A 19075-nucleotide genomic window follows, 5' to 3' on the forward strand; every position below is an offset into this window, starting at 1 on the left:
CAGTGTAATTATTGATATATAAAGCCACCAATAACACACACTGTCCATTTAACAGTGTATATAATGCTGTATGAACCCACCATTTACACACACTGTCCATTTGACAATGTATTTAATGATAAATAAACCAAAAATCTATTGACATTGTCCATTTAACAGTGTACTTAAAGATATATGAACCCAACATTTACAAAAACTGTACATTTCTCAGTGTATTTATTTATATATGAACCCACCATTTACCCGCACTGTACATTTAACAGTGTATTTAATGATATATATACCTACCATTTAGCCACACTGTCCATTTAACAGTGTATTTAATGATACATGAACCCACCATTTACCCACACTGTCCATTTAACAGTGTATTTAATGAAATATAAATCCACCATTTACCCACACTGTCCATTTAACAGTGTATTTAATGAAAGATGAACCCACCATTTCACCACATTGTCCATTTAACAGTGGATTGAATGATATGTGAACCCACAATTTAACCTGACTGTCCATTTAACAGTGCATTTAATGATATATAAACGCACCATTTACACACACTCTCCATTAAACAGTGCATGAAATGGGAAATAAACCCACCATTTACCCACACTGTCCATTTAACAGTGTGTTTAATGTTCTATGAACCCACCATTTAACCACTCTGTCCATTTAACAGTGCATTTAATGTTGTGTTAACCAACCGTTTGCACACACTGTCCATTTGAAATTGAATTTAATGATATATGAACCCTCCATTTACACAGACTGTCCATTTAACAGTGTGTTTAATGATAAATAAACCCACCAGTTGCACACTCTGTCCATTTAACAGTGTATTGTATGATTTATGAGCCCACCATTGAAACAGACTGTCCATTTAACATTGTATTTAATGATATATAAACCCACAATTTATCGACATTATCCATTCAACGGTGTATTTATTGATATATGAACCCAACATTCAGCAACACTGTACATTTATCAGTGTATTTAATGATATATGAACCCAGCTTTTAACCAGACTGTCCATTTAACAGTGCATTTAATGATATATCAACCCACCATTTACACACACTGTCCATTTATCAGTGTATTTAATGGTATTTGAACCCAGCATTTAACCACACTGTCCATTTAACAGTGTATTTAATGATATATAAAACCACCATTTACCCACACTGTCCATTTAACAGTGTATTTAATGAGATATAATCCCATATTTATCCACACTGTCAATTTAACAGTGTATTTAATGATATATAAACCCACCATTTACAGACTCTGTCCATTTAACAGTGTATGTAATGATATATAAACCCACCATTTACAAACAATGTCCATTTATCAGTGTGTTTAATGACATATAAACCCATCATTTACCCACACTGCCATTGAACAGTATATTTAATAATATATAAACCTAACATTTACCCACACTGTACATTTAACAGTGCATTTAATGATATATAAACCTAACATTTACACACACTGTCAATTTAACAATTTATTTAATGATATACGAACCCACCATTTTACCACACTTTCCATTTAACAGTGTATTTAATGATATATTAAACAACCATTTGCACACAAAGTCCATTTAAATGTGTATTTAATAATATATGAACCCTACATTTACACAGACTGTCCATTTAACAGTGTATTTAATGATATATGAACCGACCATTTACGCACACTGTGCATTTAACAGTGTATTTAATGAAAAAAAAAACGACATTTACCCACACTGTCCATTTATCAGTGTACTTAATGATATATGAACTCACCATTTCACCACACTGTGCATTTAACACTGTATTTATTGTTATATAAACCCAGAATTTATGGACATTGACCATTTAACAGTGCATTTAATGATATATAAAACCTCTATTTGCAAACACTGTCCATTGAAAAGTGTATTTAATTAGATATGAACCCACCATTTACAAACTCTGTCCATTTAACAGTGCCTTTAATGATGTATGAACCCAACATTTAACCAGACTGTCCATTTAATCCTGTATTTAATGATATCTAAACCCACCATTTACCCACACTGTCCATTTAATAGTGCATTTAATGATATGTGAACCCACCATTTACCGAACTGTCAATTTAACAGTGCATTAAATGGGATATAAATGGGATATAAACCCACCAATTACCCTTACTGTCCATTTAACAGTGTATTTAATATTATATGAACCCACCATTTGCACACACTGTCCACTTAACAGTGTATTTGATGATATATAAACCCATCATTACCCACACTGTGCATTTATCAGTGTATTTCTTGATATATAACCCCTGCATTTCCCGAACTGTCAATTTAACAGTGCATGAAATGGGATATAATACAAGCATTTACCCACACTGTCCATTTAATAGTGCATTTAATGATATATAATCCCATCATTGACCCACACCGTCCATTTAACAGTGTATTTAATGATATATAATCCCATATTTATCCACACTGTCAATTTAACTGTATGTTTAATGATACAGAAACACAGCATTTTCTCACACTGTCCATTTATTAGTGTCTCTGATGATATATAAACCCACCATATACACGCACTGTCCATTTAAAAGTGTATTTAATGATATATGAACCCACCATTTACCCACACTGCCATTTAACAGTGTATTTAATGATAGATAAACCTAACATTTACACACACTGTCAATTTAACAGTGTATTTAATGATACATGAACCCACCATTTAACCAGACGGTCCATTTAGCAGTGTATTTAATGATATATAAACCCATCATTTACCCACACTGTCCATTTAAATGTGTATTTATTGTGAAAAATCCCACTATTTACCCACACTGTCCATTTAACAGTGTATTTAATGATATATAATCCCATATTTATCCACACTGTCAATTTAACAGTATGTTTAATGGTACAGAAACACACCATTTTCTCACACTGTCCATTTAAAGGTGTCTCTAATGATATATAAAGCCACCATTTACCCACAATGTCCATTTAACAGTGTATTTAATGATATATAAACCCACCATTTACAAACACTGTCAATTTCACAGTGTATTTAATGATATATGAACCCACCATTTGCAAACATTGTCCATTTATCAGTGTGTTTAATGATATATAAACCGATCATTTACCCACACTGCCAGTTAACAGTGTATTTAATGATATATAAACCTAACATTTACACACACTGTTCATTTAACAGTGTATTTAATGAAATATAAACCCATCATTTAGCCACTCTGTCCATTTAACAGCTTATTTAATGATATATAAACACATAATTTACCCATACTGTCCATTCCCCCAGTGATTGAGCTGATTGATGCTCAGACATAGTTTAATTCGGCGGTATAATGGTTAATATCCTCACTTTCAGAAACAGCCTCTCCTCAGCTCACTGACGAAACACGAGCTCTTGGCCTCAGGGTTGAAAGCGCCAACATCAGAAAATTGATGGGACTCAAGTAAACAATGTCCCTGATGCAAATGTAGCAATTTATTTCTAAACAAGTATCTATTTTACTGAAATTCCCAGGAACAAGAAGAGAAAAAGAAAATTTAGAACCAACTTTGTTCACAATTTCTGAAACAAATGAGGAATGTCTGTGTTGAAATCCATCCTGATGTCTGGCAGCAGCTTTCACAATGGGCGGTGCTCTGAGTATCACATAACAAGGATCGGATCAAATTCCCAAGTTGTGAACTGCTGAAATAAATCAAAGAACTTGTACTCGATTGATTACAATGAAATAACAAGGATATAATTGGCAAAATCTACACGGACATTGAGAGACGGAAAATCCTTGCGGGATCAAGGTAAGGTTCATGTTGTGTCAATTTGTTTTATTAATTAACTTTTTCTGCCCCTTCCTCATTTGTAAAGCCGATTTCCTGCGGTCAGATATGTTCCCCGACGTACGGAGCTCTCTTTTCCTCGCGGACGGAACAATTCACTGATTGTTGGCTGAGACACTGACTGAAGTCCGGCTATTTTACACTGGGAATTTCAGGGCTTCTCCCTTCATGGTCCCCACCAAACTCCCCCAGACACAATTTAACGCGGTTCTGGGAAAGAAAGCAGGAACACGAACTCTGGAGATTTGCACCATCCTCGTCCAGCGGTGCCTCCTCCCCATGTTAGAATTTGATATTCGGTAAACAGGGGTGGGAAACTTTCCTTTCTCACTCTTTAAGCATTGATGTGTAACTGTAATACTTGCTCTTTTTACTCACTCAACAGTTTTGTGCCGGTTGCACTTTTATTGAACTGATCAAAGACTGATCGAACACACAGTTCAGCTCAGTAAAGGGTTAACTCTTTCGCAATGGCCGATTATCGCTCTCTGCCTGACACCTGGAAAATCAGCATATGGTTATCCGAGGGGTCGGAATGAACGCGATCCAATGACAGGATAGGAGCAACATCGGAGACAAAACGTATTCCTGATTAATTATAATCAATTAGTTTGATTCGAATTAATAGGAGAATGGAGCAGGGACGTCTGTTTTTGCTAAAATATGTTAGCGAGGGTGTTATTTGTTAAACTGACTCAACTGAAGAAAGGCCGTTCCCTTCAGATAGAAACAAACTTCACGAATGTTTTAAAGGGATACCGGTTCAGGGCGGAAACCATCTTTCACACAGATGGGTGGTTTCTGATCGTTAATCATGGTAATTTGAGTAGTTACTTTTAATATCAACAGGGAGGAGGGCCACAGCACTGAGTGGAATAAATGAAACTTTTGCAGCAGGAACAGAAGATTTATGAAATAGTGAAAAGTTATGAGCAGGAAAACGGAAGGATGTTTTGAAGAAGTAACTCGATATTAAAAATTGAAAACGTGAAAGGGTCAACATTCCAATGAATTTGAGTTCAGATTGTGTGTTATGTCTCTGAATCTACAAAATATTCAAAACACGTTTGGAAAGTCAGAATCATGAGAGATGTGATCTAGTATCTATAAGTCAGGGCCTGGGTTTTCACAGAACACAGTGAAATGTTCCTGGTTATCACATTTTGAGGAGAGAGGACGCCAGTATGAATAAATGGTTCCATGACAGAGGTGGAAAAACATCAACAAACTTTCAGGGCCCCAGCACTAATCTTGATATAAACAGTAACGACTGAAATTACCAACAGGTAGGAGTGTCAATCACTAATCTTTATATAGAAAGGTAACTACTGAAATTACAAACAGGTCGGAGGGTCCATCACTAATCTTTGTATAAAAAGTAACAACTGAAATTACCGACAGGTAGGAGGGTCCATCACTAATCTTTATATAAAAAGTAACAACTCAAATTACCAACAGGCACGAAGGCCCAAAACAAATCTTTATATGAAAAATAATCACTCAAATTACCAACAGGGAGAGGGGTCCATCACTAAACTTTATATAAAAAGTAAATACAGAAATTACCAAAAGGCAGGAGGGTCCATCATTAATCTTTATACAAAAAGTAACATGCCAAATTACCAACAGGTATGAGGGTCCAAGCACTAATCTTCACATAAAATGTTACAAATCAAATTACCAACAAGGAGGAGGGTGCATCACTAATCTTCATATGAGAAGTAACCTCTGCAATTACCAACAGGCAGGAAACCCATCACAAATTTTATATAAATCACTAATTTTATATTAAAATGTAACCACTCAAATTACCAGCAGGTATGAGGGTCCAAGCACGAATGTTTCTATAAAAAGTAACTTCTGAAATTACTAACAGGTAGGAGGGTCCATCCCAAATCTTTACATGAACATTTACAACTCAAATTACCAACAGGTAGGATGCTCCGTCACTAATTTTAAATAAAGAAGTAACCACTGAAATTACCAACGGGTTGAAGGGTCCATCGCTAATCTTTATATAAAAAGTAACTCCTGAAATTACCACCAGGGAGGAGGGTCTATCATTAATCTTTATATAAAAAGTAACTACTGAAATTTCGAGGAGGTAGGAGGTTCCATCACTAAACTTTAACTAAAAAAAAACCTACTGAAATTACCACAAGGTAGGAGTGTCCATCACTCATCTTCATAAAAATGTAACAAGTCAAATTACCAACAGGAAGGAGGGTCCAGCAATAATCTTTATATGAAAAGTAACTACTAAAATTACGTACAGTTCGGAGGGTCCATCACTAAAGCTTACAAAAATAAATAACTACTGAAATTACCAACAGGCAGATGGCCCCATCACTAATCTTTATATAAAAAGTAACAACTCAAATTACCAACCGAGAGGAGGGTCGATCACTAATCTTGAAATAATAATTAACTATTGAAATTACCACCCGGTAGGAGGGTGCATCACTAATCTTTATATCAAAAGTAACTACTGAAGTTACCAACAGAGAGGAGGCGCCATCACTAATTTTATATAAAAAATAACGACTGAAATAATCAATAAGAAGGAGGGTCCATCACTAATCTTTACATGAAAAGTAACGAAAAAAATTATCAACAGGAAGAAGGGTCCATCACTAATCTTTAAAAAAAAAAGAATCGACTGAAATTGCCAACAGGTAGGATGGTCCATCACAAATTTTTATTCAAAAATAACTGCTGAAATTACCACCAGGTAGGAACGTCCATCATTAATCGTTATATAAAAAGTAACCACTGAAATGACCAGCGGGTATGAAGGTCCTATCACTCATCTTAACATAAAAAATAACTGCTGAATTTACCAACAGGCAGGATGTCCCATCACTAATCTTTAACTAATAAAAAAAATAACTATTGAAATTACCAGAAGGTAGGAGTGTCCATCACAAATCTTTATAAAAAAGTAACAAGTCAAATTACCAACAGGGAGGAGGTTCCATCAATAATCTTCATATAAAAAGTAACCACTGAAATTACCGAGAGGCATGAGGCCCATCACTAATTTAACAGAGAAAAAGTGACAAATCAAATTAGCAACAGGTAGGAGGGTCCATCACAAATCGTTATCAAAAAAGGAACTGCTGAAATTACCAACAGGGAGGAGGGTACGTCACTTATGCTTACATAATAAGTAACTACTGTAATTACCACCAGGTGGGAAGGTCCATCACTAATCTTTACAAAAAAAAACACTGAAATTACCATCAGGTAGGAGTGTCCATCACTAATCTTTACATAAAAATATAGCGGCTGAAATTACCAAAATGTAGGAGGAACCCATTACTAAACTTTATATAAAAAGTAACTACTGAAATTACCACCAAGCAGGAGGCCCATCACTAATTTTTTATTAAAATGTAACGACTGAAATTACCAACAGGTCGGAGGGTCCATCATTAATCTTTACATAAAAAAGTAACAACTGAAATCACTACCAGGAAGTAGTGTCCATCATTAATCTTTATAAAAGAAAAATAAACTACTGAATTTACCAACAGGCAGGAGGCCGCATCGCGAATCTTGATTTTAAAAAAGTAAATCCTGAAATTACCAACAGGTCGGAGGGTCCATCACTCACCTTTACGTAAAAAAGTAACGACTGAAATTCCCAACAAGCAGGAGGTCCCATCCCTTATCCTCACCGAAAAAAATAACGACTGAAACTACCACCAGGTGGCAGTGTCCATCAGAAATCTTGACGTGAAAGGAAACGACTGAATTTACCATCAGGGTTGAGAGTCCATCACTAATGTTTTGTTCAAAAGTAACTACTTAAATTCACACCAGGCAGTCGGGTCCAACGCTATTTTTTATATAAAAAGCAGCTACTGAAATTACCAACAGGCAGGAGGGTCCATCAATAATCTTTACAAAAAAAGATAAACTACTGAAATTACCAACAGGTAGGAGGGTCCTCTCTAATCTTTGTATAAGAAGTAACAAGTGAAATCACGAAAAGGCAGTGGGCCCCATCACTAATTTTATGTAAATAAGTAACTAATGAAATTACCAACAGGGAGGAGGGTCCGTCAATAATCTTTATATCAAATGTTACAACTTAAATTACCAACAGGGAGGAGGGGCCATCATTTATCTTTATATAAAAAGTAAATACTGAAATTACCACCAGGTAGGAGGGTCCATCACTTATGATAATACAAAAAGTAACTACTGAAATTACCAGTAATTATGAGGGTTCCATCACTAATCTTTACCTTAAAAATGAACCACTGAAATCACCACCAGTTAGGATTGTCGGTCACTAATCTTGATATAGAAGTAACTACTGAAATGATCAACGGTTAGGAGGGTCCATCACTAATACTTACATGAAAATTAACCACACAAATTATCTACAGGGAGAAGGGTCCATCACTAATCTTTATGTAAAAAGTAACCACTGAAGTTACCAACATGGAGGAGGGTCCATCACTAATTTCATTTGAAAAAGTAACGACTGAAATTACCCACAGGTGTGGGCGGGGGTTCATCATTAATCTTTATATAAAAAGAAACCACTGAAATTACAAAAGGGAGAAAGGTCCATCACGAATCTTAATATAAAAAGTAACAGCTCAAATTACCAACAGGAAGGAGTGTCCATCACTAATCTTTATATGAAAAGTAAACACTGAAATTACCAACAGGCAGGAGGGACCATCACGAATCTTTATATAAAAAGGAACGAGTCAAATTACCAGCAGGTATGAGGGTCCCATCACTAACCTTTACATAAAAAAGTAACCACTGAAATTACCAAAAGGCAGGAGGCCCCGTCACTAATCTTTACATAAAAACTAACCACTGAAATTACCAAAAGGCAGGAGGCCCCGTCACAAATCTTTACATAAAAACTAACCACTGAAATTACCAAAAGGCAGGAGGCCCTGTCACTAATCTTTACATAAAAACTAACCACTGAAATTACCAAAAGGCAGGAGGCCCTGTCACTAATCTTTACATAAAAAGTAACGACTGAAATTATCAAAAGGCAGGAGACCACATCACTAATATTTACCTAAAAAAGTAACTGTTGAAATTACCAACAGGTAAGAGGGTCCATCACTAATCTATATATAAAGAGTAAGCACTGAAATTCCCAACGGTCAGGACGCCCCATCACTAATTTTATGTAAAAAGGTGACAACTGAAATTACCCGCAGGTAGGAAGGGTCATCACTACTCTTTATATAAAAAGTTACAACTCAAATTGCCAAAAGGGAAGAGGGTCCGTCACCAATGTTTATAAAAAAAGAAAGTACTGAAATTACCAACAAGTATGAGAGTCCATTTCCAATCTTTGTATAAAAAGTAATTACTTTTTTTTAATTCGTTCACGGGATGTGGGCGTCGCTGGCAAGGCCAGCATTTATTGCCCATCCCCAATTGCCCTCGAGAAGGTGGTGGTGAGCCGCCTTCTTGAACCGCTGCAGTCCGTGTGGTGACGGTTCTCCCACAGTGCTGTTAGGAAGGGAGTTCCAGGATTTTGACCCAGCGACGATGAAGGAACGGCGATATATTTCCAAGTCGGGATGGTGTGTGACTTGGAGGGGAACGTGCAGGTGGTGTTGTACCCATGTGCCTGCTGCTCTTGTCCTTCTAGGTGGTAGAGGTCGCGGGTTTGGGAGGTGCTGTCGAAGAAGCCTTGGCGAGTTGCTGCAGTGCATCCTGTGGATGGTACACACTGCAGCCACAGTGCGCCGGTGGTGAAGGGAGTGAATGTTTCGGGTGATGGATGGGGTGCCAATCAAGCGGGCTGCTTTATCTTGGATGGTGAAATTACCAACAGTTAGTTGGGTCCATCCCTAATCTTCATATAAAAAGTAACAACCAAAATTACCAACAGGTCGGAGGGTCCATCACTCACCTTTACGTAAAAAAGTAACGACTGAAATTACCAACCAACAGGAGGTCCCATCCCTTATCCTCACCGAAAAAATAACTACTGAAACTACCACCAGGTGGCAGTGTCCATCAGAAATCTTGACATGAAAGGAAACTACTGAATTTACCATCAGGGTTGAGAGTCCATCACTAATCTTTTGTTCAAAAGTAACTATTTAAATTCACACCAGGGAGTCGGGTCCAACGCTATTTTTTATATAAAAAGCAGCGACTGAAATTACCAACAGGCAGGAGGGTCCATCACTCATCTTGAGATAACAAACGTAACTGCTGAAATCACCACGAGGTAGTAGGGTCCATCTCTATTTTTTATAAAGAATAGAAATTACTGAAATTACCAACAGGTAGGAGGGTCCATCACTAATCTTTATATAAAAACTAACCACTGAAATTACCAACAGGCAGGAGGGTCAACCACAAATCTTTATATGAAAAGCAACGACTGAATTTACAAAAGGGAGGAAGGTCCATCACTAATCTTTTTAAATAAAGTTATTACTGGAATTAGCAACAGGTAGGCGGGTCCATCAATTATATTTATAGAGAAAGTAACCACTGAAATTACGACCAGGTCGGAGGGTTCATCACTAATCTTTATATAAAAAGCAACTACTGAATTTACAACAGGTAGGAAGGTTCTTCACTAATCTTTTAAAAAAAAGTAATACTGGAATTTCCAACAGCTAGGGGGTCCATCACTAATCTTGGTAAAAGAAAAAAACTACTGAAATTTCCAACAGAGAGGAGGGTCCATCACTTATCTTCATATGAAAAGTAACTACTGAAATTACCACCAGGTGGGAGTGTCCATGGCGAATCTTTATATATAATGTAACTACTGAAATTACCACGAGGCAGGAGGAACAATCACTCATCTTTGTACCAAAAGTAACAACTGAAATTACCAACAGGCGGGAGGTCCCATTACAAAACTCCAGCCAAAAATATAACTACTGAAATTACCACCAATTAGGAGTGTCCATCACTAATCTCAATATAAAAAGAAACTACTGAAATTACCAACAGGTAGGAGGCTCCATCACTCATCTTTTTAAATAAAGTAACTGCTGGAATTACCAACAGCTCGGCGGGTCCATCATTAATCTTTGTAAAAGAAAAAAATACTAAAATTACCAAAAGGGAGGAGGGGCCATCACTGATTTTTATAAAATAAACGTAACTACTGAAATTAACACTAGTCAGGAGTGTCCATGACTAATCTTTATATAAAAAGTAACGATTGAAATTACCACCAAGCAGGATTGTCCATCACTAATCTTTATATAAAAAGTAACGACTGAAATTACCAATAGGGAGGAGGTCCCATCACTAATCTTTACATGAAAAGTAACTACACAAATTAGCAATAGGGAGGAGGGTCCAACATTAATCTTTAGATAAATGGTAAACACTGACATTACCAAAAGGGAGGAAGCTCCATCACTAATCTTTATATAAAAAGTAACTGCACAAGTTAATCTTGTGTTTGATTACACTAATGTAATTAGTGTAGGAGTAAATGTAATTTTTGTTTCTGTTGTCCGTTTATTACACGAGTGTCAGCGTGACTGACACAATCGATAACTGCATCTTACAAGGTATCAAACTAGGTTGCACATTTAAGCTAGAGAATAACTTCAACTATAGTTTGAAGAAATTACAGAACGAGTTTAATCTCTTTTACATTTCCACAGTGTGACTGATAGTTTGATTGGTTGCTCTTGCCTTTGCGCACACACAGCGAGGCACACACAATGTGGAATCATGATTGTAAAACAGCCGTCAAATCTACAACTTGTATATTTGTGGTGTTTTCTGAGATTGTAAGACCCCTAAAAATAATACAAAAATAAATGTGCAGCACCTGTTTAAAGTTACACGATTCATAACATTATACATTCGTGTTAATATTAGTAGAACGGTGTAAAATTCCTCACCTCCTACAGTGCTCATTATTCAGGTGCTGATACCATGAGAGATATGATAAATATATTCAAATAGAAGCACCAACCAAAACACATCTCCATGATCACACGGGCAATGTCACTACGCATAGAGAGCAGAGAAATCACACCCAGTTCGATATTGTGTATGTAGATAGATATCAGGTTCATAAAACACCAGAATTTAATATCAAAACTCAACAAACAAAAATATTCAAACAAATCTGTGAATAAGAAAATACAATAGCGCCAGACTGGGTAATACCGAGTGAAGGTAATTCATCACCTCGCTCTAGTTTGCCCTCCAGAATATTCACGACCTCAGGAATAAGTCGGGGTGCTGGCCTGCACTGTGAGTAAATCTTACCAATTGGTGCTCCCAGTGCAGAATCTCGGCCGTCTTGAACTGGGTTGTGGAGATCAGCGGGGCTCATTGGGTTTCACTGGGCAGCAGTCTGTGCCGCACCTGATGTGGAGAGTTGATCCGAACAGTCGGGAAATTCTCGATTCCAGAGCTAACAGCTGTTGTACTGTTGGGCGAGGAGGGATTTGGTATCACGTTTAACGAGGCGACGTTTTATCCCTCTCATTTTAATATTTCAGTCTAACCCTCCGATTAATATATTTATTACAGAGCATCAGAAACTTGGAACGCCTGTTACCACCATGGCTGAAGGTCCAAATAGGGGAGAAGATCCAACATCATCAACAAGAATGAGAATAGACACCGGTAGGTTCAGAACAATCTTTAAATATCAATTGTGTCCTGAAAAAGGGTCCAAATCACGAGCAAGAACCTGCAGCTCACACAGGAAGAGGAAACCGAGCAGATACTATGTAGATGGAGGGAAGTGAGTGACCATCGAGAGGGGCAGTGCAGTCACAGGTGGAGTGACCTCATTATTGGAACTGTCCAATAGATACCTGGTGTTCGGGACGATAAGAGGGATAGAAAGAGTGACTCAGGATGGTCCTCCTGAGTAACAATGTGAAACCAGGGAGCAGTGCGGGGCAGCCCGAGTGGTGGAGGGGTGAGAGGCAGGTGGGGCACAGGAATTGGAGAGCGATAGTGCTGGGAGATTTTCTAGTCAGGGGTACAGGGAGACTCTTCTGAAGCCCTGAGCATGTCGCAAATGTTAAGCTGGCTCCCTAGTGCCATAAAGAACAACATTCTGGAACAGATGGGACCGTCTCTGGGGAGTAAAGAATAGCATAATATATTCATGGTAGGAAGTACAAACACGGATAGAACTAGGTTTATACAGGGAATATTAAGATTTAAGCTCTATACTGAAAAACAAGGCCACAATTTGGTGATCTCTGGATTGCTTTGCACTGGGACACTTAAGGAGGAAAATATGAGGCAGGTCAATGTGCGACTGCAGGGCTGGAGCAGGAGGGAAGGGTTCATGTTCTTGGGACACTCGGGTGAGTTCAGGACGAAGGAAAGGGACAAACAACAATGGTTTGACAGACTGGGTACATGGAGCAGTGGGAGGGTTTCACCTGATGGGACTGGAGTGTGTGAAATATCTCGATCTGAGACTAGAGAGTGGAAATAATAAAACTGTTGAAGCAGGAACAGAAAATTTATGAAATAGTGAAAAGTTATTAGCAGGAAAATGGAAGGAGGTTTTGAAGTAGTGACAGAAGAAGTAACTTGATATTAAAAGCGAAGAAAAACGATAACGGGTCAACATTCCAATGAATTGGAGTTCAGATTGTGTGTTATTTCTGTGAATCTACAAATCATTCCAAACACGTTTGGAAAATCAGAATCATGAGAGATGTCATGGAGTGTCTGTACAACAGGGCCTTGGTTTTCACAGGACAGGGTGAAATGTTTCTAGTTATAACGTTTTGAGGGGAGAGGAGGCCAGAATTAATAAATGTTTCTATGACAGAGCTGGAACAACAACATCAACAAATTTGCATTCATATAGCAACTAAAGGGGGTAAAATGACCAAGGCACTCCAGAGGAGCGATTATCAATTTGACACCAAGTCGCATAATGAGGTATGAGGATGGGTGATCAATAGCTTGGTCAAAGAGGTAGGTTTTAAGGATCGTCTTAAAGGAGAAGAGAGAGGCGGAGAGGTTTAGAACAGAATGAAGTTCCAGGGAGCGATTTGAAGGTAGAATCAATATGTACTCAGTTATGCAATAGGAAGGGAAATATCACAATTGTCGATGGGTTTTGCAGGCCAGCAAGCAGTGGAGATGAGATAGAGGAAATTGATGGGAAAATAGTTGTGGTGGAAGAAGATTTGGGGAGATACAAAGTATTTCCCTTAGTTTCTAAAAATGATGGCGGAAGTTACATTTTGATGCAATAGAGGAGGCTGAAGATCCAACGTTGGAGATAACAGTAGAGAAGGATTTGGGTCTGAATTTAATAGCCGAGGTGGATATGTCACCGGGCCCAGAGATAACTCACCCCAGGGTGTTAAAGGAAGTCAGTGAGGAGATTGGAGGGAATTTGATCATAATTTTTCAACCCGCAAAATTTTGATAACACAATTGTTATCAAAAATATCCAGATGGACTGAAGGAGACCAAGTAAAGTCTCCGTTAAAATAGGAAGGGAGGCGTCAACTCGTCAACGAGAGACCAATTAGTCCACTCAATTGTGGGCAAACTGCTCGAAGCAGTAATTTCAGTTCGTATTAGTGAACTTTTATGATTCGAGGAAGTCTGGAACGGATACATTTTAGACATTTAACATTTGATTAGACTAATTTGATATAGATTTGTTGAGACGTGACTATATAGGTCAATGGATTGTAACACATGCGGTATATATGGGTTTTCAGAAGGTATTTGATAACGTGGCTCACAGGAGGCGTCAGCCGTTTGGTATTAGAGGAAATGGAGCCGCCCGGATGGAAGGTCGATAATGTGTTTAGTTTTCTCCATTGTTGTTCACAGACCGAACACTGCGATCACTGAGCTCTTGACAAAGTGCGACGGTTACCAACTGATCCAGTTGACGCAATTCGAAATGAACGGAGTGAAAATAATGACAGTCACTCAGCTACATCTTGGAAATACTGACACTCACTCAGGAACATCCTGCAAATACTGACACTCACTCAGGAACATCCTGCAAATACTTACACTCACCCAGGAACATCCTGCAAATACTGACACTCACTCAGTAACAACCTGTAAATATGACACTCACACAGGAACATCCTGTAAATACTGACACTCACACAGGAACATCCTGTAAATACTGACACTCACTCAGGAACATCCTGTAAATACTGACACTCACTCAGGAACATCCTGTAAATACTGACACTCACACAGGAACATCCTGCAAATACTGACACTCACTCAGTAACAACCTGTAAATACTGACACTCACTCAGGATCATCCTTTAAATACTGACACTCTCACAGGAACATCCTGTAAATACTGACACTCACTCAGGAACATCCTGTAAATACTGACACTCACACAGGAACATCCTGTAAATACTGACACTCACACAGGAACATCCTGTAAATGCTGACATTCACTCAGGAACATCCTGTAAATACTGACACTCACTCAGGAACATCCTGTAAATACTGACAATCACACAGGAACATCCTGTAAATAATGACACTCACTCAGGAACATTCCGTAAATACTGACACTCACTCAGGAACATCCTGTAAATACTGACAATCACACAGGAACATCCTGTAAATACTGACACTCACTCAGGAACATCCTGTAAATACTGACACTCACTCAGGAACATCCAGTAAATACTGACACTCACACAGGAACATACTGTAAATACTGACACTCACACAGGAACATCCTGTAAATACTGACACTCACTCAGGAACATCCTGTAAATACTGACACTCACTCAGGAACATCCAGTAAATACTGAAACTCACTCAGTAACATCCTGTAAATACTGACACTCACTGAGGAACATTCCGTAAATACTGACACTCACTCAGGAACATCCAGTAAATACTGACACTCACACAGGAACATCCTGTAAATACTGACACTCACTCAGGAACATTCCGTAAATACTGACACTCACTGAGGAACATCCTGTAAATACTGACACTCACTCAGGAACATCCTGTAAATACTGACACTCACACAGGAACATCCTGTAAATACTGACACTCACACAGGAACATCCTGTAAATACTGCCACTCACACAGGAACATCCTGTAAATACTGACACTCACACAGGAACATCCTGTAAATACTGATACTCACACAGGAACATCCTGTAAATACTGACACTCACACAGGAACATCCTGTAAGTACTGACACTCACTCAGGAACATCCTGTAAATACTGACACTCACACAGGAACATACTATAAATACTGACACTCACTGAGGAACATTCCGTAAATATTGACACTCACTCAGGAACCTCCTGTAAATACTGACACTCACACAGGAACATCCTGTAAATACTGACACTCACTCAGGAACACCCTGTAAATACTAAAGCTCACCCAGGAACATCCTTTAAATACTGAAACTCGCTCAGGAATATCCTGTAAATACCAACATTCACTCAGGAACATCCTGTTAATACTGGCACTCACTCAGGAACATCCTTCAATTACTGACACACACTCAGGAACATCCTGTATTTACTGACACTGAATTGGCAAACCCGAAATGCCCACTGACATATTTAGAGTTACCAGGAGGCCCCCTAATTGCACCTCCCATCCGGAATACCCTATGTAGCTGTGCATGCTTAGCAGGCGACCCCGTGATCCCATCTCCCATCCTGCAAAACCCACATTAATATACAGACTTACCAGGAGACCGGTAATTATATCCTCCATCTCAGAAATTTCACCTAGATGTAAAGACTTTCAAGGAGACCCTCTAATTATATTTTACAATCCGGAAGCCACGTATCGATGCAGGCATGTACCAGGATACCCCGTAATTTCATCTCCCATCCAGGAAACCCAATGTGGTTATCGGGATTTTCCAGCAGACCCCATAATTACATCTCCCATCCTGGAAACCCATCTAGATATAGAGACTTATGGGGGGTTCCTGCAATTACATTTACTATGCCGGAAAATCGTCTAGATATAGACACATAATGGGAGATTCTATAATTGCATATCAATTCATGAAAATCCGATATAAATTTAGATAATTACCAAGAGAGCCCCGCAATTATATCTCATTTCCAGAAATATCATACAAATATAGGTAAGTAACAGGAGCTCCCTTAATTGCACGCCCCAACTCCCATCCAGAAAACCCCTTCTGATTATCGAGACTTCCCAGTAAGCATCGTAATTAGATCTTACATCCCTAAAACCCCATAAATACATGCAGTCTTATCAGGGACTCCAGGAGAAGTGAAGATGGGGCAATGAACGACGAGAACAGTAATACAGTGAAATATAGTTTAAAAACTAATAGCTGGATATAGAGACTTATCAACAATAGCATCATCAGCGATGAGCAGACAGGAAACGGGAAGAACAGTCGCACAGTTAAACACCATAATTAATAACTGGATATAAAACTTACCAGGGACACGGAGAGCAGTTAGGCGGGCACAGTAAATGACTGGAACGTTAATAAAGTGACTTATGGTGTATAGAACTAATAGCTAGATATCGAGAATTTCCAGGGACACCGAGAGCAGTTAGGCGGGCACAATAAATGACTAGAAAAGTAATACATGGAATCATGGTTTATAGAATTAACAGCTGGATATAAAGAATTACCAGGGACACCAATAGAAAGGGGAGGGAATGGTAAATGACAAGAACAGTAATTTGTGAAACACGCGTTTTCTAATTAATAGCTGGATATCGAGTCGGACCAGAAGCAGCAGCAGCAGCGAGGAGGGGATGGTAAATTCCCAGAACAGTAATCCAATGAAACATGATGTACGGAACCATTCTAGTAAATCTCTTCTGCATCCTCTTTGAGGCCTTTGATTTTTCCTAAAGTGCCGTGCCCAGAACTGGGCACAATACTCCAGTAGTGGCCGAACCAGTGTTTTATAATGGTACATCATGAATTCCACACTTTGTACTCTGTGTCTCTATTGATAAAGCCCAGGATCCCGTATGCTTTTTAAACCGCATCTTCAAACTTCCCTGCCACCTTCAAAGATTTGTGCACATATACCCCAATATCTCTCTGTTCTTGAACGGCTTTTAGAATTGCGCCCTTCCATCCATACTGGCTCCCTTCGTTCTTTCCAACAAAATGTATCATTTCGCACTTCTCTGCGTTAAATTCCATCTGTCCCGTGTCCGCACAGTCCACCAAGCTGTCTATATCCTCTTGAAGTATATTACTATCCTCCTCACTGTTCACTGCACCTCCAAGTTTTGTTTCATCTGCAAATTTTGAAATTCTGCCCTATACACCCAAGTGCAAGTCATTAATATATATCAAAAAAGCTGTGGTCCCAGTACCGACCACTGGGGAACACCACTGCACAGCCCTCCAGTCCGAAAAAAAATCGTTCACCATTATTATCTTTCTGCTGTCACTTAGTGAATCCCTGCTGCCCCTTTTATCCCATGGGGCTTCAACATTGATGACAGCCTATTATGCAACACATTGTCAAACGCCTTTTGGAAGTCCATATACACAACATCAACCGCATTGCCCTTATCAAACCTCTCGGTTACCTCATCAAATAACTCAATCAAGTTTGTTAAACACGATCGTCCTTTAACAATTCCGTGCTGGCTTTCCTTAATTAATCCCCACTTGATCAAGTGACGGTTAATATCGTCCCGGATTAGCTGCCAGTCTATTCTCTCTTTGCCCCTCTCATTTCCTTTTCCACTTCCACTCTGAACGTTTTACATTCAGCCTGATTCTCACTTGTATTATCAACCTGACATCTGTCATACGCCCCCTTTTTTCCCTGCTTCATTTAACTCACTATTTCTTCGTCATCCAGGGAGATCTGGCCTTAGTTTCCCTACCTTTCCCAATCGTGGGAATGTATCCAGACTGTACCTGATTCATCTCCACTTGAAAGGCTACCCATTATTCAATTACAGTTTTGCCTGCCACTCTTTGATTCCAATTTACCCGGGCAGAACCGTTCTCATCCCACTGAAATTCGCCCACCACCAATTGAGCATTTTGCTCTCGAGTACTCCTCTGAGTTACCCATTTATAAACAGGGCCGCATCCTGAACACGGGCCGCAGTCTGAACATGGGCCGCACACTGAACACGGCCGGACCCTGAACACGGCCGCACTCTGAACACGGGCCGCAGTCTGAACACGGTCCCCACTCTGAACACAGAACCCACTCTGAGCAAGG

General features: G+C 38.9%; 1 long non-coding RNA gene across 1 annotated transcript in view; it reads left to right on the forward strand.

The window, feature by feature from the left end:
- The window catches only part of LOC137315156 (uncharacterized), a 52537-nt gene that overhangs the window by 20145 nt on the left and 13317 nt on the right, over nucleotides 1-19075 (forward strand). The window contains exons 3-4 of the long non-coding RNA XR_010961329.1: nucleotides 3561-3841; nucleotides 12401-12496. This is a non-coding gene — a long non-coding RNA (uncharacterized lncRNA). The remainder of the gene's footprint in view (nucleotides 1-3560; nucleotides 3842-12400; nucleotides 12497-19075) is intronic.

This window comes from Heptranchias perlo, unplaced genomic scaffold (genome assembly GCF_035084215.1).
Source record: "Heptranchias perlo isolate sHepPer1 unplaced genomic scaffold, sHepPer1.hap1 HAP1_SCAFFOLD_54, whole genome shotgun sequence".
NCBI classification, from domain to species: Eukaryota; Metazoa; Chordata; class Chondrichthyes; order Hexanchiformes; family Hexanchidae; genus Heptranchias; species Heptranchias perlo.